The sequence below is a fragment of the Heloderma suspectum genome, chromosome 6, assembly GCF_057233095.1.
Source record: "Heloderma suspectum isolate Gila_16-S chromosome 6, 16-S_ref, whole genome shotgun sequence".
In the NCBI taxonomy this organism is placed as follows: domain Eukaryota; kingdom Metazoa; phylum Chordata; class Lepidosauria; order Squamata; family Helodermatidae; genus Heloderma; species Heloderma suspectum.
In genome coordinates, this window is record NC_139463.1 from 29241742 (window position 1) to 29268149 (window position 26408).

Consider the following 26408-nt stretch of genomic DNA (forward strand, 5'->3'; position numbering starts at 1 on the left):
CATTAATAATAATAATAATAATAATAATAATAATAATAATGCTTAATCTGCTCTCTGTGGTTTAGATGAGAAAGGTCAATTCAATTGTGCTCATTATGGTGCTTTCCATGGACCATGGGGCATTTTCAGCTAAAATTGACTCAGGTTTACCCACAGAGCTTGTACATTTAGAAACAGTTTGTTTTACTCAAATCCAAGTTTGCTAAAGTTGCTATAAGATGAAACCATTTCTTGAATTTTCAGAAAGCCGAGGAAATCTCTAATGGATGCAGTTCTCTATACTATTCTCAAAAATATGCTTGGACCATACAAGAAATACACACACACACACACACACACACATACTGAAACGCAAATAACCAGTGTGAAAATTTAGTGAATAAATAAAGCACTGGTGAGGATGTGTGTACCACTTACTTTCAGTAATCAATACCATGGAGAGCAACACACACACACACACACACACATATTGAGCAGTGTCGGTAAGATGCCTTCCTCCATCTCCTTTAGATTTGTGAATTATTCTCCCTGATAATTACTATTCAAGATGCTCTCTAGCATGTGTTTTTCCTAAATACAGACTACTAATTAAGCAGACAGAAAAACCTGTCAAAAAAGACTGCCAAAATCACTCCACTGATTTCACCATCTTTTATCCCAATTTTACAACCATCCAGTGCTCTCAAACTGCAGAATTTTATGTGTTCCTAAACTTTCTTTCAAAGAAAGATAGGTATGATTCCATATAAACTGCTCAAAGCCCTCTCTCTTAAAGGAGATACCAGTTCCAGTGATGTATGGGTCATATAGCTTTCCCTAGAACCTCTTAAAGCACATGTTACAGGGCAAGTACCAGAAAAGCTAGAAGATACTTAGATATATTTGTTTTGTTTTTAAGCATAAAAGTATTTTCCTACATTTAATGTCAGCCCCTTTTTCTCTTTGTTGTTGTTCAGTCGTTCAGTCGTGTCCGACTCTTCGTGACCCCATGGACCATAGCATGCCAGGCCTTCCTGTCCTGCGCTCTCTCCCGGAGCGTGCTCAAGTCCATATTCATTGCATCGATGATGCTATCTAGCCATCTCATCCTCTGCCGTCCCCTTCTCCTTTTGCCTTCAGTCCCTTTTTCTCTTACCAAACACTAAAGCCCAATGAAAATGTTGCAGGATTAAAATACAACCTAGCTTTATGGGGTTTCTTGTACCGGTAAGTGAAGTTTACCAAGTGGGGCTGATTTCCATTCAGTTTACAAGTTTTTAATCTTGATGAGTAAAATTGCAAAAGCAACATTGTTGAAACCTGTAAATTGACTTTATGATGCTCCAGTCTGGCAAAAGAACGGTGTAATGTTTTATAGTTCAAGTATTAGAATTACTCCAAGCAATGAGGAACATGGGGGTATGAGGAGGGGGAGAATTAGAAACCAAGGTCAAGTAGATGAGTATTTGTTTATTAACACACACATGCCCATTTGACTATAAACCAAGGGTGGGGGTAATTTTTTTCAGATTAAAGGAGCATGCTGGGGAGTGGAATGAGCCTCTCCACACCTCATGCCTTGCCGACCCATGCTTGAAGCCATTTTCTCCCTGCTAGCTCACTTACAGTATCATACAGCTGGGCTGGGATAAAGTGGGGGTGGATTTTCCCCATTTGGTTTAGTCTAAATCAAGAGTGGGCAACTTGTTGGCAACCCCTAATTCCCACTTCGTAGCCAACTATGCAAGTGTATGTTTAAATTTAATAAACATGCATACAGCTTGACTGTACATATGTGCATGTATCACTGACAGCACAATCCTATGCATGTCTACTCAGAAGTAAATCCTACTGAGTTCAATGGGACTTGCTTCCAGGTAAGCATGTCTAGGATTGCAGCCTTAATTCAAGAGAACTTAATCCCCAGTGAGTATGTTTAAGCATCAGTCGGTTGAGTCAATATGATATTAAAAAAAAAGCCTGCCCTCACCCCCCCCCCATCATTATTTTGGAAATGTATTATCCACTTTTTATATAACAGTTCACAGCAGATTTAAAAATGTCTCAGATGAGAATCCTAAAACATGACTAGAATCACAGAACAAAAATATCAGTGCTAATATAGTATACAAGCCATGGAAAAAATAAACTGTCCCCTCCCCCTTTTAGATCAGAAGCACAATTCAAAATAGATCAAAACAGATATTTCAGGTTAGCAGACAAGGCCCCAAAACTCATTTTAACAAACAGGCCTAACACTTAAAAGTATTTATCTCTTGTGTCAGACAAAATTAGTTTCCAGAACCATTATGTCTGGAATTAGTGCTGCATCTGTTGATATATTCACTGAACAAGTGGGGTAAACAACTTACTTTAATGTTATGAAGAGTAAAAACCTTAAATAAGAATTTTCTGTTGGAAAGCAAGTAGCGGATTTATTCCAGTTTCATCATACCTCTTATCCAAACTACTAATGCTCAGAATTAACTTACTCCTGCTTTCTACTGAAGAGGAGGGGAAAGTTATTTCATCACATTCTTTAGAGGATGTTGTGAACCAAATGAAGATAAAGTAAATATACTTTTGATTTGCTGCTACAGTCACTGAGAGCTAAAATGGGACAGCTTGTTAATATTAAGACGTGGTTAAAACTCTTCTCTTTTTTCCAAGTCCTGCTTTGCGAGTTATCTAACACTGCACATCGACAAGGCCAACGCATTTGAAGGAGATGTGTGTGTGTGTGTTTGTGTGTGTGTGTGTGTGAGAGAGAGAGAACTCACCAGTGTAAGCAAATGATAAACCTCAGTTATTACATCTTGTTAGTATCCCCAAAGAAGAACAGTAGCAAAGAAAGCACACATAGTGAGAGGTCAAAAATATGAACTAAATGGCAAGAGGAAGGACAACCCTGCTCCCAAAGATGTTGGCTTGTGATTTGGAGGTGGCTGATTGTCTTTTGCCTTCCCTCCCAAGGCAAAACCAAAAACACTTATCTTGGGAAGAGGAAAGCAGAGCTGGTGGTGGACACAGGTGGTTCCAGTGATGCATGGAATAACATATTTTTTTCCAATGGAGGCCTGGGATTGAAGTGTAAATCCTAGGATCTCTGGTGGAAGTTGACACACCATGTGCCATTTGCTGCACGTGACATTTCCTTGGCAGGAACTGATGTACAGGACATGCCAGGAATTCTGGGATTTGTAGTCAGATCCCCACCTTGAAAATATCGTGCTCCATGTGTCAGTAACAACACCTGCCATCACTTTGTCGTTTCCCTTCTCATTGTAAGTACTGTTGCTAGGGGTAGAGGGAAGAGGAGACAGAGATGGTGGTAGGTGCTTGAGAGGTGTGTGAACAGAATTGAGGCAGTTGACCTGCTCACCACAGGCTGTCAAGCACCTCTTCTTTGAATTGTTACATCCCCCCTACTGTGATTTAGGGATGTTGGAGAAATTTGCAACGGAACCAAATGAGTTTGGATTTTTCATGAATCCAACCCACAGATTTCACTGTTGGGTGGATTTCCCCTGTTGGGCAGATTCCATGGACTTGTCGACCATTTTTCTAACCTTCATGCTGATGCGCAAATTTCATCATGGAAAAATATGCTGCCACCACCACCACCACCCCGGCAAAAAAAAAAGTGCATTTCCCCATAGGCTAAAGTGTGAAAATGCACATTTTGTGGGAATGTGTGCATTTTTGGATGTGCAAATTTGTACAAATTCAGAAACTTTTAAAAAAAAAATCTGATTCCATTGGAGAGCGGACATTGGAACAAAAGGCACCTCACAATCCGTGAAACGCAGACGGGATGGACCTTGCACAATCTGCAAATCACATCCCTGCTGTGATTGGATCTTTCAATGTCATTAAAAAAAAATAATCTTAGTAGAAGCTGCTCCAACAAGGACTTGTGTTTCCCAAACACAATCATGCCTTCAAGCTATTATTACGCCCACTGTGTGGAGAATAACATAGTGATTTGTCCCTAATTTCACTTAAGATAGTGAATTCATTCCAAAAGAAGAAGAAGTACAGCAATGAAAAATGAAATGAATTAGCCCATTTGTTTTACTTGTTTTTATAATCAAACCAGATGGAAAAATCCAAAACTGAATGGGAAAAAAATGAATTAAATCCCATTTGTTTTCATTCATTTTCAGTTGCTCTTTATAGGGGACACTGTTTTGCACTGGATACATAATCTGGAATGCGGTGTACAGTTCACAGAAAAGAGGAAAGCAAGAGATTAATGAAAATGACAGATTGGGGACATTTTAGACAGCAGTTCTCCCAAGTCTGTGAACCTAAGAGGGGGGGAAACTTTGTTCTCTCTATCTGAAATATGGTGGCTCGGAAGCCCAGTGTGGGTGATTGGTGGATGTCTGCAAATTTCATGTCATTTGGTTAAAAAACAGCAAAGCTGTAGACAGTACAAGATCGATTGGGGCTTCCATTGAAATCAATAGAATGAAAATGAATAAAAAAATGAATGGAATGGAATTCAAACAAATAGAAAATGAAATGAACTAATGTTTGAAAAGAAAATTTAAAAATTAAATGAATGCTTTCCCATGCACAGCACACTCCTAAATTGGATCATGATAGAACTTCTCTACCCAGTCTATTCTTTGCTTAAACCTTCAACTGCCTTATTCACTCTACTGACATTATATATATATATATATATATATATATATATATATATATATATATTTATATATATGCCAAAGCAGAATTTTTACTTAGTCCATGTGCACACACTTTTTTCATTTAATTCTGTGGTATTCCCACAATCGTAAAGTCACACTTTTATTCTAGATTAATTAACCTGAAGATTTCTCTCTATGAATATGGATTCAACGCCCCCCCATAGCATTCTCTATATGCTCTTCGAACATTTATCTTTTTAGTCAAATTCACATGAAGGGACCTTGTGAACATCCCTTTTTGAGATCTCCTTTGGCTTCCCAGAACATCAGGTTTAGGAGCATGGCAATCAACTGCAAAAGAAATGGAATGATGTGGAAACTTCATTGTTCATTTTCCTTTCATTTTTCTTCTTTTTCTAACAAGCAAACAAACATCTGGACACTTGTCACAAGTATCTCATAGTCAGAATTACATTGTCCAGACTTTGTGTTTGTGATTTTTATTTTTATTTTTATTGTGGTAATGTGGGTTGGGATGGGGAAAAAATTGTGTTGTGTTGCAAAATGTTTCTAAAGCTGCTTTTCAAATTATCTGCGTAGTGTTTGATCAATTGGTTTAGAGCTCTTTCATACGGAACTGTACATGAGCTAACATGTTCTGATAAGATAAAATCACCCATGCCTTGTGGTCTTTGCAAACATAGACATGATATCACTTGTGAAACTTTAGCTCAGGGGTGGTGTAATTAGAACAATCATCTCTGCCTGACCCTATAGAGTAGTGTAGTACTCTGAAACAAGGCTTTATACTTCCTTACTGTAGTGTTGTGCTTTTTTCTTTTCTTAGAAACTACTTAGTTTGTGCACTCAGTGTGATGACGATAGATGATATGCCATCTAAACAAAAACGCAGGACAACATCTACATCATGCATTAGGCTGAGGCTGAGATTACTGTGAGAATTGTTACACAGAATAAAAAAAAAAAAAAGGGCCATCTTCCAACAATCCATCTACTGGTAAAAGATCGCTCATGTTATGTTGTTATTTTAAATCCTGCCTTTCCTTCCTCCTATCCCACTATAAACCATCCCTCCAATGTTTTATAAAGACATCATTTCTCACTTCTCTATTTAAACCAACATATTTCTGAATAGTTGGGATGGGAAGGGGTTCAAAATTTGAGCCCCCTCTTAATCCACACAGACATATCCTTTGTGAGATATGATCAATCCCAGTTTACATTTGTAACCGCTATGCCTGAAAACTGTCAATATCCATGCAAACCAAGTATACTTGTACATTTTGTATGATCTTATTGACATAATTCCAAATATATGTTAAATCCCCTTGGAAGCAAAATGCATTTCAATGCAAATTTTGGAATACCACCCCATTATTTCGCATTGGCTATTAGTCTTGTTGACTGTATGAAATGTTCATGTTCAGATGGACAAATCTCTCAATGTTGGTCTTTCTTTCTTTCTTTCTTTCTTTCTTTCTTTCCTTCCTTCCTTCCTTCCTTCCTTCCTTCCTTCCTTCCTTCTATCTTAAGCTTGGTTCATCCCAAACTTTGAGAACTTTTTTTTTTTAAGTTTGCATGGAAACTCATATACATTTTGTGCACATTTCTCATAATGCATGAATTTTTGTATGCAATGTTGCCTAATATACACATATTTGCAAGCAATTTTCCTAAAAAATTTAAACAGTATTTTCATGAACATACTGTTCCATAATATAGCATTTCAGTACTTTTTTTTTTTCAATTGGAGAACTCAATTGCAAAATTTGGAGAACTTCAAATTTCAAAGCATAACTAAGGACACAATCCTGTTGAGATAGTTGGTCACCTCCAACCTCCTCTGAAGTCAGAGGCGACTGCCTATCCAATGCAGTGTGGCTGAAGTACGAAGGAGAGGATTCCCTCTGTGCTCCAGCTGCCCTGCAGTTTACCTTAGACACCCAGTTTTGTGCATCTAAGCATGGCTTCAGGGAAAGGGTGGGAATGGGAATGGAGACCACATAGGAAGCTGTCTAAAACAGCTTCCATGGTCTCCTCCCCTCCTCACCCCTGGGAACACTCCATTTTTGCCCACCCTGTGTGCTGTGTTACAAGCACAGAGAGGCATGATGGGGCAGCCACAGTGGTTCTCTCCACACTGGCTATGAGGGGGAGGGGAGCATGGTTTCCTGGCTCCAAGCTCATAGCACTGTCTACGAGCTCAGAGCCAGGAAAGTGAAAAATCCTGTCTCCCCCAGACACTGTCTAGGGGACATAGGATTGTTCTCTATGTTTCAATTTGCATATTGGTTCAAAAGCATGAGATCAGGTACATACACATTAAAATATGAACCAAACAAATTTCTCCCCCATCCCGAGTTCAGAATTACCAATTGCTGGGGGGGGGGACAGTGGGAGAAGGTTGTTCCCTTCCTGTCCTGCTTTGTAGGTTTCCTAGGAGCATCTGTCTGGTCACTATGGGAAAAAAAGTCATTGGAACAGATCTGCCTTCCCCAAACTGGTGCTCCTCCCCCCCCCCACAATAGTTTGAACTATGACTCCCATCATCTCTGAAAATTGACCATGCGGTCTGGGGCCAAAACATCCAAAGGGCACCAGGTTGGGGAAAGCTAGACTAGATGGTCCTTTGACCTGATACATCAGGGCTATGCTGTTATGTAACTAGAAAATGGCTTACCAAGTTTAGTGTGGAAGGAATGGCATAGTCAGTCTGGTTCCTGGCATAGCACGTACCTTTGGTGTTGCCATGTAAAGGCAGTTATGCTGCTCTGATTGGTCAAGCATCTGCTCTTGCCTAATACCCTAAGGAATGTGTTACACCGGGTGACTTGTTGGCATTCTTGTGGAAATGGAGATGACAGCACAGTATCTAAGAAATCTCCATAAGCATGGAATGGTATGGTCATATATGCGGCATAAACTGACTTTCTACACTGGGCTGCCAGAAGAAGAAGGAACAGACTAAACAAGAACCAAATGGGTATCACATAGACACCATCAGTGAAATTGCTTCCTCATCCCTCAAATCCCTGTTTTGTAAGCTAAAATGTGTGAACCAAATAATATGGCCACATGTTCCTCAGTAGCTCTTCAAATAATTTAACACTGTTGAACTTCTTGACGATTCAGAGGCCACAATTTACTCCCTCTCTAGATCCACCCCATTCCGCACACAGATTATCCCCTCATCAGTGCCTCCCTTTCTCCGCAGCACTCCCCCGTGCCTCTCCTTCTTTCCCTTTCACAATAACAATAATTTTAAAAGACTGGGATGTCTCTCAGATGTTTGGCTCAATCCCGTGGCTATTTCTTTTACATCTCTTAATTGTACATTATCTGCGAGAGTCATAGAGAATTGCAGTTTCCTGCTTTGTGAGCAAAGAGCTCTCTAATTTCTTCAGTCCCATTGTTGTTGTGTTTTAATACTAGGGCTGAAGAAGATGAAGATTAGGAATAGACAGGCTTTCTTCATCCTCATGAAGCTCAGAGAGCAAAGTCATCCTCTGAAAGACATTTCTGCCCAAGAATGCCAGCAAGGCACCACTGATGTAAATGCATTTGGACACCTCTCTCTCTCTCTCTCTCTCTCTCTCTCTCTCTCTCTCTCTCCCTCCCTGGAATAAATTTGCAGGGGAAGGAAACATTAATACTAATTCAAATTTCCTTCCAAACAAAACCCAAATAATATTTTGTCTGCCACATACTATCCTGATGATTGATAATGTTGCTGCTCTTTCTTTCTTTCTTTCTTTCTTTCTTTCTTTCTTTCTTTCATTCATTTTTAGCATCCTTCAAAAGTAATGGACGTTTTGACCAAAAAATGAGTCCTTTAACTTTACAAAGTTAATTTCTCAAATTTTGACAAGGTTTGGCAGCATGTGATTTTTGTTTCCCTTCAAGAAAACTGAGAAGCAGGAATTAGATGTCTCCTAAACATAAGCAAAGCATATGGCCTTGGCTTCATACCACACTTTCTGTGCCTTGTATTATCAATGTAAATTCTGAATGTTGTACAGTAAAAACACTTTGGAAAAGTGGCAGTAGCTTCTTTTTCAGAACATGTACATATTGTGTAAATAGGGAATATACATCATATATGTATCTATGTATATGTATCCATATATGTATGTGTGTATAGAAACATATATATACACACACACATATATATATATAGTAATGCCAAACATGCTATCTTATATGGAGAAAAAGGAAATAACAGAGAATTTGGATGTTTTATGTAGAATTTGCATAAAATGGTATGGCTCCAAAAGCCTTTGAAGATGTACAGAATTACTGCAGATCAGTTATTTATGAATAAAAATCCTTTTATTGACAGATCACAAATGTGCATTAATTCTCTGATGAACTACTGATCTCAGTTCTATGGTTTTGCAATGGGCACCATTCATACAATGTACATGTGATTCAACAGAGTACAGATGCATTGTCTTTACTGCACTGGATTTTTTATAACACTTTCCCTCTATGTAATTATTCCAAGAACTGACTGAACTCTGCACAAAGATAATAAGTATCCCAGAATGCTGAAACACCCTTATGCATTATCTGCAACCCCATTCCAAATGGTAACAAAAATTGGAGATATTCCTGTGGGAACTGTTGCCATGGTTTCTCCACCTATCCAGCTCTGTATCACTGGAGGGCAAATTCACACTACTGGTTCAATCCATGTCTACCGCAGTTACTGTTTAGCCTGTGTTCAACTCTAGTTCTTTCTTCAGCAGAACAATCTCCTATGCATCAGTGATTGGGTTCATGATTCATTAAAACCTATGCCTCTTTCAGTGGACAGAGGCCTACACATTCCTACATGTGGATGAACTAAGTATAGTTTTGGTGTGTTGAACATCCAACCGTAGGTTAACAGTAGCATGAAAAATGAAAAGTGAGCAGGGCATAAGGCAACATATTGGTGACATGCATGAAGTAGATTTGCAGCTAGAAAGCCGCACAGGAAGACTGAAAACCTCTGTGAAGATGGTGAAGATGGTGATCATAGCTTATATCCATGTTTTCCACAGCTAAGATCCACTAGTCTACTTATGGTATAAACCAGCCGATTTGTGGTCCCCCAGACATTGTGGCCTACAGTTCCCCTCATGCATTTATTTAAATTATTTTTATGCCCCTCCTCAGCTGAAAGGACTCCCAGAACAGCTTACATTCAATCAACTAAACAAAATAGTCCCTGCCTGCAGGCTTGCAATGTAAAAAGACACAACACACAAGGAAAAAGGAATAAGGAGGGAAGGGGAAAATTAACTCCTTCAGCAGGAGTGGTGGAATGGTCCTGCTTCCCTGCTCTCACTTCCCACCATACAACCTGCTGGAATAGCTTCTGGTGGTAACCATTGAGGGAGGAGGAGCCTTCATGAGGGAGGTAAAAGTATGGTATGCTTAGGGATGGGGGAGAATTTATCCCCGAAACTTTGGGGGGCCGAGTGCCAACGCATTCGGTCCTCTGAAGGTTCGGGGAGAAATTCTCCTCCACCCCCCTGCCCCCCCTGCCCCCCCCGGGATGGGACTTACCTTTTACGAATGTCGCTCCCGGCAGCAGGTCCCGGCGGCAGTTCGGCAGGTCTTCATCAGGGGCAGCCATTACAAGAAAAGTAAAAAAAAAACAAAACGCCCCTGTGATAGGCTATGTAACGATTAACGTAGCCTATCACGGCTAGATTTGCAAAGTCAGCAAATAGCGTTGCCCTTATTTTCGCCGTAGTCTACGTAAATCTTTACGTAGACTACAGGGACCAAATAAGGAACGCGAATGGCGGCTCCCTATGGGGGCCGCCATTTGCGTACGCGCTTTTTTTTTTTTAAAGTCACCCGTGATAGGCTACGTGATGATTAACGTAGCCTATCATGGCTGACTTTGCAGATCTAGCCATGATAGGCTACGTAAATCGTTACGTAGCCTATCACGGGGCTTTTTTTTTTTTCTTTTGAAGTTCGCAGCCGGGGAGATGAGGCGCTTCTCCCCGGCCTGAATTTCGGCCGGGCGAGGCGGGAAGCCTCCCCCCTGGCCTGAACTTTGGGGGGAGAAGCGAAGCGCCTCCCCCCCACCGCGAAGCAAGCTGCGAGACCAGGTAAGTGACTTTCGTACATCCCTATAATGCTTCATGAATTTCCATATCATCCTTGCACAGGGGCCCTGCTAATCTTCTCTGTATTACAATTTTAGTATATGTGCCACCACCAAAGCACACATACTAAACATGTTTTCTTCTAATCAGGTCAGCACTTATTTTTCTTTTGATCAGCAACCTACAGAGGTGAGCTCTTATGCATACTCTTTTACTGAATGACTAGAATGATATTGGCTAGGCATGATGGGAGTTATAGGCCAAAACATCTGGAAGGACACAAGTTCCCATGGTCTAAATATTCAAGCTCAGCCATACATACCATGAGTGTAAAACATGCAGAAGATGCTGTGCTGATTCTTACTTCATTTGATGGTCAAGTAAAGTGTCCTCATAGGTCTTTATTGTGCTTGCTGGAAGGCTACACTTGAACCACTGATCACTGGAGAAAAGAAAGCTAGGGGATTCTACATTCAGGAGTTCACTCTCCCTCTGTAGCTCACTTGTCTGAGTATTTTTGTAGAGATGCTGAATAAGTCTAGGTGCAATTGGAAATAAAGTCCAATTGGGAATTAAATCCAGACTTTAAAGACTTCTGTCTGTCTCTTTTGCTATCCCATATGCCAGGAACACTGTCCCAAAACACATGCATGTGACTGCCTCACTCTCTTCCATCCTCAAGATCTTCCATCTTTTCTGTGAAGTCACAGGCTTAACTCCTTAAACTTAGCCCCTTCTTGTCAAAATACATGCAAGAGAACATGACATGCTGTGAGGTCCCAGGCCTGAACCAAGCTATTAGTAGTTTTAGAGGGGCTTAGATGCCCCATAATGCTCTCTGACTTTGGTTCAGAAGGCTGCTGTTTTCCCTAACAGGACTCTTGATTTACCAGGATGAGTCAAAGGGTGATAGTCAAGCACATTCCATACTAATGAGTGCAATATCTTATCAAGATGTGCCTGGGAAGTGAAGTTTGTTCGTCTTAAAGCTGCAGGTGGCTGTGCTGGGAACCAAGCACTGCTAGTCGATGCTGGGAATGAATGCTAGTTGGCACTTGCTAGTGTTGTGCTGCCTTTCTGCTAACATGTATGGTATAAGACCCATTTTACCCCATGGCTCTGAGTTCAGAGAAGCTGTCTGATCCAACCACTGGTTATGCCTGTGTGCTGATTGTACTCAATAAAGTATCTCCTTGTAAGTAAACCTGGATCTGATTTATCACATTCTTGGCACCTCTAAATTAAGAGTTCGAAGCCTACTGCAGGGGCAATACACATGCATACTCCCTCTGAATATAGAGGTTCTATTCAGGTATTGTGGCTAATGGCCATTGGTGGACCCATCTACCATGGACTACTAATCCTCTTAATGTTGCCCAAGTGGCAGCCAGCAGAGAATTCCAGAAATTACATTTGTGTTGTGTGAAGAAGCACCTTTTGGGGTCTCTCCTGAATCTACTGCCAATTTTGTCTGCCTTGAATTGATGCCCTGCTTGTGGGCTTCCCAAAAGCATATGATTACCATATGCTAGATGGATCTTTGGCCTGATCCAGAAGGGCTGTTTTTATATTCTGAACTGAACACATATTGCCCTTACTTCCACCTCTGTTCCCTCCCTCTGTAGCCTTCCTTGCATTTAATTTTTGATTGTAAACTCCTTGATACATGAATGTATCTTCTAGTTTCATAGAATCATAGAGTTGTTGGGGGGTCTTGTAGGCCATCTATTACTACTCACTGCCCAGTGCTGGAGATCCAGGGGTAGATCATCCCCAACAGATGTCTATCCAGCCTCTGCCTGAAGACTTCCAATTAGGGAGAGACCACTACCCCTCTAGGCAATTGGTTCCCTTGTCAAATGTTCAGGCAAAATTTACCATCCTGGAACTTAAGCCCATTAGGTTTAGTCATGCCCCCTGGGCAGGAGAGAACATGTCTTCATCGTCTTCTATGTGGCAGCTCTTCAGGTATTTGATGTGGATGGGTGAATCTGTTAGTTTCTCTTTTTCCACATCATGGAGAGGACCATGCTGTACCTGCTTCTATATAGCTGTTAAAGATGAGGAACCTGCCAAGAAAAAAAGTGTCAATTCAGCACTAACATGCTTGAATACACGGGGATTCATATCCAAACTGTGATAAACTATTAATGATAATTCCTCTTAGAGTTATTTTAGTCTCTCCAAACTCTTTGAGAAAGCTAAATATTTTCCAACTTGTCCTTAAACAGGACATAGCTGGCTCATCATAGAAGCTGATATATTTCTCACATATAGTCCTATCACCTCCTACAGTCTTTCCAAGCCAAAACCTGAGCGTCTATCATATGGATTCATACACAGGGCTCCTTGTCTTCTCCTCCATCTGCCACCCTCTTTCTTCTGTCGTTGGTCAGTTTAAACCTTTCCCTTTGCATCTTGAGCTCATTAGCTGCATATAGGGATGTCAGAGAATTCCACGATGGATCTCGGTGAGGCTGAATGCCACTGCATTCGGCCCCCTGAAATCTATCACGGAATGGCCTGCCATCCCCCCCAGGACGAGACTTACCTGGGGCGAATGTTTCAGATGGCGGCAGCTCCAGCGGCGGCTTTGGCGGCGGCGGCTGGTCTTCCGACTGGCTGCCGCCGCTGCCATTTGCAGTCTGTGTCCCCCCCCCCCATAGACATGATAGACTATGTAAAGACTTACATAGCCTATCACGTCTGGGTAAAAAACAAACAAACAAAAAATGCGTAAGTGAATGGCGGTGGCTACAGCCGCCACCATTTGCGTTGCTTATTTTTCGCTGTCTTAGTCTACGTAAATATTTGCGTAGACTAAGACGAAGACAAGAAAGGGGAATGCAAATAGCACCCAGTACGCTATTTGCATTACCCTTTCTTGTCTTCATCTTAGTCTAGGTAAATATTTACATAGACTAAGACGGCGAAAAATAAGGAACACAAATGGTGGCGGCCGTAGCCGCTGCCATTTCCGTACGCGTTTTTTTTCTTTTTTTACCCAGAGCCCTCCGTGACAGGAAATCCAGCTGCAGATGGCCCTGGCCTGGGCCTGGTTGGCTGCTCCGCGGAGCCGCTGCAGAGCACAGCCAGCCATCGAGGATTCCGGGGGGGGAGGACCGGATCGCCTCCCCCCCACCATGAACAGAATCCGTGAAAATAATAGCTGGCTTGCACCTCCTTCAGGAATGCTAGAATTCCTTGCTCTTTAATTTATGAGAATAGCCAAATTTCAACCCACACACAGCCTGTCACACAGACTTTTAAGAGCAAACCACTCAAAGTCTTGGACCTAGATGGACAAATGTCAGTTTTGGTTATGCCCACATTCATAAAAAATAAATAAATCACAAGTTCTTTTTGTCCTGAATATGGAGACAAATTCTTACCAGAACTGAATGGAAACAAAATTCTTGCCCATCATCCCTAGTATTTGAAGAGGTCTTCTCTTCTCCAGACTAAACATATCCAGTTCCTTCAACCTTCTGTATATTGAGTTTCATTTATTGTATTTCTATACTGCCCCATAGTTGAAGCTCTTATATGGTTTGTGTGTTATCATGGACCTCAACAGTGATAGATGATATAGATATAGATATAGATATAGATATTGTGTGTGTGTGTGTGTGTACATCCCCCCCCACACATAATTTGATTGTTTGTAGACTGCTTTAGACAGAATAATGATGTAAAAATGCTTCAAATAATTGTGTGCTTAACATCTCCCATCTTTGTCAATTCTAGGATCATCATTCCAAAGAAGGAAATTTAGAGATGTGGGCCCAAAGTAGAGAATTCACTGCTTCCCTTTCCCCTTCCAATCTTTTACAACCCAAATACTCTAACTCCTTTAAAAAAGAGAGAGACTGGGACTAGACATGTGGCTGAGTGAATAATTGACATGTACCATCAAACAAGCAACAAAACAAAACAAAAATCACCTCCTGTTTTGATTCCTTCGGGAGAAACTGCTCAGTTGACTAAATTCAAGCTTAACAATTTTTTTTAAAAAAAATCATGCTCACAAATGGATATCTGAATGTGGCAACAGTCTTAACTAAGCCTTTATAATATACCTCATTATATGTAGAGCGAAAGAAAGAGAAGCTGTTGTAAATCATAACCTATTCATCAACCCCTTTTATTATATACATTTTAGTTATCAGCTAGGCTATCATATGTCGTAGAACATAATGGCAACACTTTATTATAAATGGAACATAATCATAACTGCTTTTGAAGAGTCATTGTGGTATTAATCATGATTAATTGTGTTTGTATGGCAGGAATGTACAATATTGTGCCAAAGCCGATTGTGGCTTAATGAACAGTCACGTTAGAAATTAGGCTCCATATAAAAGACTGCCAGAAAAATTCTACATTAGAAAGATGTAATCTTTTGTTGAGGAAGGCATTTCAAAAAGTTAACTATACCTGTGTGGTGTCTGTCAGGAAATGTGCACTGTGAACCTACCTTTGCTGTAGCACAACTGAAAGCATAATAATTTAGGAACTGATTTTATTTTATTTAAATCCACTTCTCAGCCTTGACACTTCTAACTTATTCAATGAGAACAAGTGAACAGGCAGTTATTTTTTTAAAAAAAAATCTGCTTCTCCTGCTTTGGTTTATATGTTTTTGTTGTTATTCGGGTTGATTGTTTTAAAACATGGGTATATGTAAGCTGCCTTTGTGATAGAAAGATGGGAAGTCATTGTCATTGTTAGGAACATAAGAAGAGCCATACTGGTTCAGATCATTGGCTTAGGGATGGGTGAGAATTTTGAATCAGTTCAATTTTGGGAAGAATGTACCAACATTCACAAAGTTCTTTAGATTTATGATGGAAAGAATTTGAGATTTAAAAAGCGTAGCTCTTAAAAGTCTATGTTTTAATCCCTGTTGGTGGATGTGATTCGCGGTGGGGGGGGAGGCATTCCATCCCTCCCCCTGGAATCCTCGATGGGGGGGAGGTGATCCGGTCCTCCCCCCCGGAATCCTGCCTGGCCGGCTCCGCTCCATGGCGGCTTCGCGGAGCAGCCGGTCAGGGCCGTCCGCAGCTGGAGTTCCAGCCACAGACGGGCTGCTGCAGACGCAAATGGTGGCTGCCATAGCCATTAAAAAAAATTTAAGTAGGCTAGAATGGCGAAAAATAGGGAACGCAAATGGCAGCCGCCATAGCTGCCGCCATTTGCATACGCTGGTTTGTTTGTTTGTTTTGGCTTGGCGTGATGGGTTATGTAAATACTTACGTAGCCTATCATGGCAGCTTGGCTGGATGCAAATGGTGGCCGCAGCAGCCCGGCCGCAGCTGGCCAGGAGACCAGCCACTGGAGCTGCCGCTGCTGGAGCCACCACTGCCGGAACCGCCGCCGGAGCCGCATCTGCCCCAGGTAAGTTCCGTCCTGGGGGGATTCCGTGGGGGGGGCGGGGGGGGCAGGAGGCCGTTCCACCACAGAGTTCCTCACTGGAATCCGTGGCGGAATTCTCTTCCATCCCTAGTTGCCACCTCTTTATTTTCTGACAGGGTCCACATCTTTAACAGATGTGTGGCAGGCAGGAACAACATGGTTCTCTCCATGTTGGGAACTACTTTGCCTATTGGATTCAGCCAGTGAAGATGTGTGAAAATTTAGCTTCATTTCAGTTTTGATAAGCATTTACCAAAATTGGCACATTTCTTTATATTTGGGATGGAAAGAACTTGAGGTTTAAAAAAACTGAATGTGGGAGAAAGTGAAACTGACAGATCCATCCATCCCTAATCTAGTCCAGAACTTTGTTCCTACTGTGGCTAACCAGCTCCTCTACAAAGTACAGAAGCAGGTGTCTGTTGTTCAGTTGTTAAGTCATGTCCGACTCTTTGGGACCCCATGGACCATACCATGCCAGTCCTTCCTGTCCTGCGCTCTCTCCCGGAGTGTGCTCAAGTCCATATTCATTGCATCGGTGATGCTATGTAGCCATCTCATCCTCTGCCATCCCCTTCTCCTTTTGCCTTCAATCTTTCCCAGCATCAGAGTCTTTTCCAGTGACTTTTCTCTTCGCATTAGGTGGCCAAAATATTTGAGCTTCAGCTTCAGTATCTGTCCTTCAGGGTTGATTTCCTTTGGAATTGACTGATTTGACCTCCTTGCAGTCCAGAGGACTCGTAAGAGTCTTCTCCAGCACCACATAGGGATGTCAGAGAATTCTGCGATGGATCTCGGTGACGCTGAATGCCAGTGCATTCGGCCCTTCGAAATCCATCACGGAATGGCCTGCCACCCCCCCACCCCCCGCGGATCCCCCCCAGAACGAGACTTACCTGGGGCGGATGTTCTGGACAGCGGCGGCTCCAGCGGCGGCTTTGGCAGTGGCTGCGGCAGCTGGTCTTCCGACCGGCTGCCGCCGCCACCATTTGCAGTCTGGTCTTTTTCTTTTTTCCCCCCATAGATGTGATAGGCTATGTAAAGACTTACGTAGCCTATCACATCTGGGTTAAAAAAAAAAATGCGTACGCAAATGGCGGCAGCTATGGCTGCCACCATTTGCATTCCTTATTTTTCGCCGTCTTGGTCTACGTCAATATTTACATAGACTAAGACAAAGAAAAGAAAGGGGAACGCAAATAGTGCCCACTACACTATTTGTGTTCCCCTTTCTTTTCTTCGTCTTAGTCTATGTAAATATTGGCGTAGACCAAGACGGCGAAAAATAAGGAACATAAATGGCGGTGGCTGTAGCTGCCACCATTTGCGTACGCGTGTTTTTTTTTTTTTACCCAGAGCCCTCCACGGCCGGAAATCCGGCTGTGGACGGCCCTGGCCTGGGCCTGTCTGGCTGTTCCGCAGAGCCGCCGTGGAGCACAGCCGGCCGTTGAGGATTCCGGGGGGGAGGGCCAGATCGCCTCCCCCCCTGTTGAGGATTCCGGGGGGAGGGACAGAACACCTCCCCCCCATGAACAGAATCCGCAAAAAGGTAAGTTACCTTCATACATCCCTAGCACCACAGTTCGAAAGCATCAATTCTTCGGCACTCAGCCTTCCTTATAGTCCAGCTCTCACAGCCATACGCTACTACTGGGAAAACCATAGCTTTGATTATATGAACCTTTGTCGGCAAGGTGATGTCTCTGCTTCTTACTATGCTGTCTAGGCTTGCCATAGCTTTCCTCCCAAGGAGCAAGCATCTTTTAATTTCATGGCTACAGTCACTGTCTGCAGTGATCTTGGAGCCCAAGAAAATAAAATCTGTCACTGCTTCCATTTCTTCCCCTTCTCTATGCCAGGAAGTGATGGTGCCAGATGCCATGATCTTAGTTTTTTTAATGTTGAGTTTCAAACCAGAAGGAGGACATGAGTGCAATAGCATTCTCCTGCTCATATTTCCTACCAACTGGTATTCAGAGAAATATGGCATCTGATATTGGGGGTAATATACAGTTGTTGTTGTTGTTGTTGTTGTTATTGTTGTTGCTTGTTTTTAGTGCATTGGAAAAACATGCCTGTTTTCTGTCCAAAACTATAGGCTATTTGTGTGAAAGTCTTCATCACCGCATAGGGAGTGTTATACAGGAAGGCTCCATGCTCCTTCAAGCCTTGCAGGAGAGCAGCGAATACCAACTAGCCTTTCTGAAGCACTCTGCATGTGTGTGTGGCCAGATGCATTTTCTGTAATCTTGCTCATTATTCTATTAGACTTTAATGGTGCTCACAGGTTGTTCAGGATTAATGAGGCAAATGTCCTCAATCAAGAAAGCAGTTTAAGAACACACTGCTAATTCTAATTTTATAATTTAATACGTCTTAAAAAAAAATAGGTGGGATGATTAGTGGCTATATTTGCCCTTAAACAGCAAAAGCTAGCCTATGTGTATTTGATCCGGTGGGTCATAATGAGCTACAATCTCTTTTACATCACTCTACTTGGCCTGTGAATACTATGCCCACTTTCTCCCAACATCTGGAGCTCTCCCAACACCTGGAGGGTCATCATTGGGAACCTGGTGAGAAGGAGAGAAGCATAGGAGGGGTAAGGGGGAATTTATCAATATAATTTGTTTAAATTTTCTTCTTCTTCTTCTTCTTCTTCTTCTTCTTCTTCTTCTTCTTCTTCTTCTTCTTCTTCTTCTTCTATTAGTTCAAGAAATTTTGTTCCCATTTTTCCATTATAAAATAAGCCCAATGCAGGGTCCAAACAACAAAACACAATAAAATACAACATTGGCCATCATCATCAAACAGGGGAAAACAGTAACAGATAACTAACAGTGTATATGATGAAGCAAAAGGAAAGAGATAGGAAAAAAATTGCCTCTGCATCTGGGGGTTGTATGCTTGGGGTGGTCTAAAGTCCATTGCCAAAAAGAGGCAAATAAGCATAAATTGAATATCATATTTGAGGATGTTCATGTAAACTAGAGATAAACAGATCTATCTATTTCTGGTCTGTGTCACTTTCACATCTATTTATCCATAAATCCAGTCCATCCTACATCTGCATTAATCTATAAAAATGCATCCCTTAAAAAAATATGTATCCCCTTTCAAAATATTCAGTTACCAGTAAGGGGGGGGGAGCCAATGAGGAGTTACTACCTCTAACTCTACACCTCTCCTCACTGTATATTGTGGTCCCAGTCTGTATTTTCCCCATGCTTACATCTGAGTATATAAGAACATAAGAAGAGTCATGCTGGATCAGACCAAAGATCCATCTAGTCCAGCATTTTGTTCACACAATGGCCAACCCATAGGTAGGACATGAGTGCAATAGCACCCTCCCACCCATATCTCCCAGTAGCTGGTGTACATAGGCATGCTGCCTGTGATACTGGAGGTAGCACATAGCCATCAGGACTAGTAGCCATTGATAGCCATATCCTCCAGGAATTTGTCCAATCCCCTTTTAAGACTATATAAATTAGTGGCCATCACTACATCTTGTGGATGTGAATTCCATAGTTTAACTATGCACTGTGTGAAGAAGTACTTATTTTTATCTGTTATGAATCTCCTACCAACCAGCTTCATTGGATGACCCCATGCACTAATGCTAGGAGAGAAGTAGGGATGTACGAATTGTGCTGTTACCATTCCGCTTGACTTCCGCAGTTGGCGTCCTCTGTCTGACTCCTGTTCCACTGTCTGCAACCCCCCGAAATACTGTGTGTTTTTTTCCCACCTCGAAAGTTTCGTAAATAAATTTGCAGCGAACGTCGAAAAATCCTCCGCACCCAGCAGCCGCCCGTCCCGCCATTCTGCGAAAGACTATTCATCACAAATATTTATGTAGTTTCCATCGGCCGGAATTGACCCTATGTAACTTCCGCCACACTCTCCCTTGTTGTGATTGCTTGCGTATTTCCTCCCTAGGGGGGAATCCCCCCGTAACTTCCGCCGCATTCGTCATTGTTTGTTGTGATTGCTGACATATTTGTATTTTCTCCCTTGGGGGGAATCCCCCCGTAGCTTCCGCCACACTCTCGCCATTGTTGGGATTGCCTTGTCCAGAACTTTCCCACTATTTCCGTAATTATTTACGTATTTTTTTCGTTGCTGTCCGAAATGTTTCCTGCCCTCTGTGCGCTCCCCCGCTGTCTTGTTTTCTCGGACAGGGACAGGGACTGTGATTTTATTAATTTCGGTGTATTTGTGCTTGATGATCCTCGTGTTTACTGGTCTTGTTAACCTAACCACCTCACAAATAAAAAAAACCAGGGCTGCAGCTCCACTTCCGCAAAATCTGTTGTCAACTTCCTGCTAACTTCCTGAATGTCATCTGCATTTGCGCTTGCGTCTGCATGGTGATTTGTGGGTGGAGTTCTGTTGTGTGGTGGTGGTGGTGTGTTAGTGGTGGTGCTTAGTGGATTTCCTTGTATCAGTGTTGTTTGTGCATTGTGGTGGTTTTGTCTGGTCTGAGTGTGTGTGTGTGTGTAGTTATGCATTGTGGTGTTTTTGTCTGGTTTGGTCTGTGTGTGTGTAGTAAAGTGGTGGTTGTGCATGGCTGTCTGATGTGTGTGTGTGTGTGTGTAGTTGTGCATTGTGGTGTTTTTGTCTGGTTTGGTCTGTGTGTGTGTAGTTAAGTGGTGGTTGTGCGTGGCTGTCTTGGTATGTGTGTGTTTGTTTAGTAGTAGTGTGGCTGCTCTAAAATGGCTGTACCAGTGCGTGGCAGGAGGTGGGACCATGAGGAGACCAAGGCCCTCCTCATCAACATTAAGAGCAGCGAGGCGGTGGCAGTGCTGTTTGGCAGCTGCTCCTGCCGCAATGAACTTTATTGGGCCCAGATAAAGAGGAGGATGGAGCGAGCAGGCCATCATCGCACGACGGGACAATTGCGGTCCAAAAGGAAGGCACTAAAGTGTTGCAGAACCCAGAGTCAGAGAGACCACGGAGTGAAGGAAAAAGAGATTCTTTATTTAACGTGCGGGCTTAAGGCTGGAATCATTTCCAAAGAGCCAGAAGCCCCGAAATACATCAGCACATTGGTTTTATAGACATTATGACACATATGAAACGGCTCCTCCTCCCCCTCCCGCTGGGGTTGCAGTCCTCAACATTTCTTCTCCTAGCACTATTGTTTATAATACAAGAACTGGGTTATAGGGTAGCCATGATAAGGAGAGAACAGAAGAGAACAGCAGAGAACAAGATATACAGCTGTATGACCTTTGACAAGATAAGGAATTCCTGTGTCTCATCAGCTTACAACAATATATTCAAGGGAGAAAGAGCTCAGCAAGAACATGAAGCATGAGACTGCATGAGGCTACTTAGTCTGACCCCCGATATGGCTGCTACAAAAGCAGTCCTTCATCAGAGAGGGGATTGCTGCTGCCGAGAGGAGGGCACCGCTGTCCAACACCCCCTCGCCTACTACTGGCACATCCAGAGAGTGTGGGTCAAAGCAGACCAGCCCCCATTTTCGCAGAGGTATATGCCTGGTAAGTTATAGTTATCCCATCCCATCATCAAGCTTAACTAAATATGAAGACAACGATGTGTACCGAAAATGAAGCTATCTCTTTGTGGTCTCGTGTGGAAACAAACAAATCCTGACATTTAGCCTGCAATCCTATGCTTGTTGAACTTGGACAGAAAAAGGTCCCATCATCTTCTGGCCACTTTGGCTGGTTGAAGGGATGCTGGGAACTGCATTGCTTTTTCCTCTACAACCACATGCATAGGATTATGCGGGCCTGGCTACAACTCATATTACACACTGACACGCTGTCCATTTCCAGGGAAATGCTGCTGCTGCCAGTCTCTGCACAGTGCACACAGGGGGACTGGCACCAGCCCAGCTGCAACAGGACCAGCCTCTCGGTGTGTGCATGTCATCCTTCTTCATGTAGTGATTGCTGAATTTTTGCACCCCACCCACCCCACCTTTCTACCAAGACATTGGCACTCAAGTCAACTCATGAGCAAATGTTCATCTGAGAGCTTGGAGATCTGGGTATAGTCCACTCAGCCATGGAAGCTCGCTGGGTGACTTTGGCCCAGTCAGAAAGCCCCAGCCTACCTCAGTTTTGTTGTTGTGAGTGTTAAATGGAGAGGAAGAGGCTAATGTGAGCTGCCTTGGGTTCCTTGCGCTAGGAAAAAAGGTGGCATTTATGCAATGCATCAATAGAATAAACAGATACCATGGCATTGCAAATGTAGAAATGGGGTGACTAGAAGTGCAATCCTGTGCATGTTTACAGTAGTTCAACAGTTCCCATCACACCAAAACTGCCAGTACTGTATAATCTGCCTCCCTAATTATCCCCTCATCATTAGACCTTGTGGTGGGAGGACAGAATCAGTGGTTCTTATGGTAGTGGGGATGGTGATAGACAGATCAATCAATGACTGTGGTTTTGTTCACTCACCACATATATAAATGCATTCATTCTGTTACTGTGACATCCCACAGCTGAACATCATGCCTTGCGGAGGAGGCACTGAGGGCCTCGGAGAGGGAGAGGAGAGAGGAGAGAGGAGGAGGAGGAGGAGGAAGAGGAAGAAGAGGAGGAGGAGATCGAAGAGCCAGCAGCAAGAGGAGCAGCATCTGTGGAGGAAGGCCACCCTTCTTCCACAGATGAAGCCCCTCCTCTTGTGCTCCTGATGCATCTGATGAGAGACATCCAGAGGCTCAGCAGGACCTATAAGTAATACTACAGAATGGCACCTGAGCTAACAACTCTGCCTGCAAGATGCATATAACCATTGTGCTTTATTCTTCTCTTTCTACACACAGGTGATGACCTTCAAAGAAGGGTGGAGGCCATAGAGCGGGAACTGCATTCTCCTACGAACTGAGGCCTGCAGCCAGCCAGTGCCCAGACCAATGTTACAATTGTTTCTGTGTTTTGTTTTGATCTGTTCTGTTTGTATATAAAGTTCTTTCTAAAAAAAAGGAAACAATTCCTTGGCTCAAGTCCACAGATATAATTTTTTAAATCTAGATCATTGTACACAACGATCTCTGTGTTTGTTTACTGTTAACCACAACAAGAATGCTTTCCCAGCCAAACAAGCCCAGCTGCTGTAAGCTTCCCTCATAGGGAGATGGTCAGTCAGCATCCCTGATGTTATGAATGAATGCATTCAAGACGAGGCTGGACAGCCATCTGTCAGGGATGCTCTGACTTGGATTCCTGCATTGAGCAGGGGGTTGGACTCGATGGCCTTGTAGGCCCCTTCCAACCCTACGATTCTATGATTCTATGATTCTGTGATTCTATGATTCTATGAAATATGCTTTGTTTTACGTGGAGGTGAATATCATATACATGTAAACTGGATGCATACCAGAGGGATCTTTTCACATAGAACTCTCGGTGCTTAGGAAAACCCAAAAGCTGAGGGAGTCCAGAGAGAGACCACAACAAGGTCTTTGAAAGCAATTCCTTGATTTATGAAAGAATTTAAAATGAATTAAAAGCACACATCAAGAGAATTAGAACTATACATACATTTGGGGAATCAGAATCATACTAACATTCAGAGGGGTAAAGATACACATATACAGTCGATAGCGAAGTACACTGGGATGCATAGAAAACTCTGTGTGTGTAGTACGGATGTACGCTGTTGCATAGTCTGCCACACACAGTTGGGCAGCGCAACTGGACTCTGCATGTGAGTTATTATAAAGCTCTGCCACATATCGCCAGTGTTTTGGGCTCTGTCCAGGCCAGACAGGGACTGCTTGTTTGGACAAAGTTCTGAGGGACACCTCAGTGTGACCACACTCACAATTATATCATTCTTCCTCATTGCCCCTCAGAACTTTGGCTCACATTAGCAGCAGTATCATCATCCCAGGGGTCCTCCTCGTCACTTGATGACTGCTCTACTCTGCTGACAGCTGGTGGGGGGGGGGAGGTGCTGCTCAGGAATCCATCCCCTGTTGGAGCATATGAAGGCAAGGGTGGAGACATGTTCCGGAGTGAGTCTGCTTCGGCGGGTGGTGACAATGTTGCCAGTGGTGGAGAAAAGCCTTTCAGAGGACACACTCGAGGGAGGGCAAGATATATGCCAAATGGCGACTTTGGTCAGATTTGGCCAAACACCACGTTTTGTCTCCCAGTATAGGAGACGATCACTCTCTGGGCTGCTCTGCATTCCCGAGAAACTCTCTCTGGCATAAGCTTCCCGTTCCTGGATAGCCACATCATAAGCTGATCCTTTCCTGGCTGCTTTGGCACATTCCCCCTGCCTGCTCCCGCTTACACCGAGCTCCACTGCCATTGAGGAGTACAAGTAGAACTTTTGACAAGATGCCCCTGTGTCTGTATGTTGTGTTGGTAGTGCAGCTGCTGTGGCATCATCATCGCCCCTCCTGCTGGTGATGGTGCTATTGCTGCAGATATTATCTTCAGGGGAAGTAGTAGTCCTACTAGCCTCACCCTTCCCCAGCTCCTTCTCATCCAGCACATCTCTCTGGCAGCACTCCATGACGTTCTCTGTCAAATAGGTTTTTACACTTTGGAAGTCAGGGTTCTGGTTTGGCAGCACCACCCTTGTTGTGCTATCCCAGAACCGTGGTTCAAGGAATGCAGCAGCAACGTATTTCATGTCCCCCCTCATTGAAGTGATGTGTTTGTTGGTGCCCATCTCCTGCAGAAGGAATTCAGCAAGCCTAACTGCAGGATTGGGAACTTGACTGCCTACAGCACTGGTGCGCTCACAAAGCTCAGCATGGCGTTTTCTCAGCACCCCCTCTATAATCTTCAGCACAGGTAGAACTTGGCCCAGTGTGGCATAGTCTGCACTCAGTAGCGTTGTGCATTCATCGAATATGTTTAAAATGTCCACCAGGTCTTGCATCCAGAGCCACTGATGTGCTGTGACAAAAAAAATGGAGTGGTGTTGTTTGCTTGTTTCTCAGTAATGTAGTCATTTATAGCTGATCTCTGCTCACAGAGTCTCTGAAGCATATGCAATGTGCTGTTCCAGCGTGTGCACACATCCAAAATGAATTTGTGGTCTGGAAGGCCACGGCTACGTTGGATGGTGCCGATTCTCTCCATTGCTGAGCAGGACTGCCTGAAGTGGGTGCAAATGGATCGGGCCACCTTAAGTTAGGGATATACGAAAGGTACTTACCTTTCTGCGGATTATGCTGATGCTGGGGGGGAGGCGTTCCGTCCCTCCCCCCGGAATCCTGGCCGGCCGGCTCCACTCCGCAGGGATTCTGCAGAGCCGCCGGCCGGCTCCACCAGCAGCCGGACATCTGGCCGCTGGCTAGCAGGGACGCAAATGGCGGCAGCCGTAGCTGCCGCTGTGTGCGTCCCTGCAGTCAGCCATGATAGGCTACATAAATGTTTACATAGCCTATCACTGCTGATTTAAAAAAACCCAAAAAACACGCATGTACGCAAATGACGGCACCCATGGGCGCCGCCATTTGCGTTCCTTATTTTGGCACGTCTTAGTCTACGTCAAGATTTATGTAGACTAAGATGGCAAAAATAGGGGGAACGCAAATTGCATAGATGCTACGCTATTTACGTTCCCCTTATTTTCGCCATCTTAGTCTATGTAAATGTTTACATAGACTAAGACGTGCCAAAATAAGGAACGCAAATGGCGGCGCTGCCATTTGCGTATGCACTTGTGTGTGTGTTTTTTTAAAATCAGCCGTGATAGGCTATGTAAACATTTACGTAGCCTATCACAGTGTTTTTTTAAAAATCTAGCCGTGATAGGTTACGTAAATCTTTACGTAGCCTATCACTTTTTTTTTTACCTGGAAATGCCGGTGGTGGCAGCCAGTTGGAAGACCAACCGCCGCCGCTGCCACTGCCGAACAGCTGCCAGAGCTGCCACCGGAGCCGCCGCCGCCAGGAAGATCTGCCTAAGGTAAGTCCCATCCCGGGGGGGGCGGGCGGCCATTCCGCCACCGATTTCGGGGGGCCAAATGCGCTGGCATTCGGCCTCCCCAAGATCCATGCCGGAACTTTCGTACATCCTACCTTAAGTAGCTTGCCTATTTTAGGAGATGCGTTGCTCAATCCGGAACGCACCACAAGGTTCAAACAGTGCGCAATGCACTGAACGTGGTTTAGCCGTACGATGCGGGCTGCTTTTAGGTAGTTGGAGGCATTGTCTGTTGCTACACAGCCCACTGTTAGTTTTAAGGGGGCCAACCAGGACTGAACAACACCACTGA

The 26408-nt window shown here is 43.4% G+C and overlaps 1 non-coding gene across 1 annotated transcript; it reads right to left on the reverse strand.

Moving 5' to 3' along the window:
* Positions 1-10780: 10780 nt before the first annotated feature.
* On the reverse strand, positions 10781-10883 carry LOC146340598 (U6 spliceosomal RNA). The gene has a single exon (XR_014784161.1). It is a non-coding gene; the product is annotated as a U6 spliceosomal RNA (small nuclear RNA).
* Between the last annotated feature and the right edge of the window lie 15525 nt (positions 10884-26408).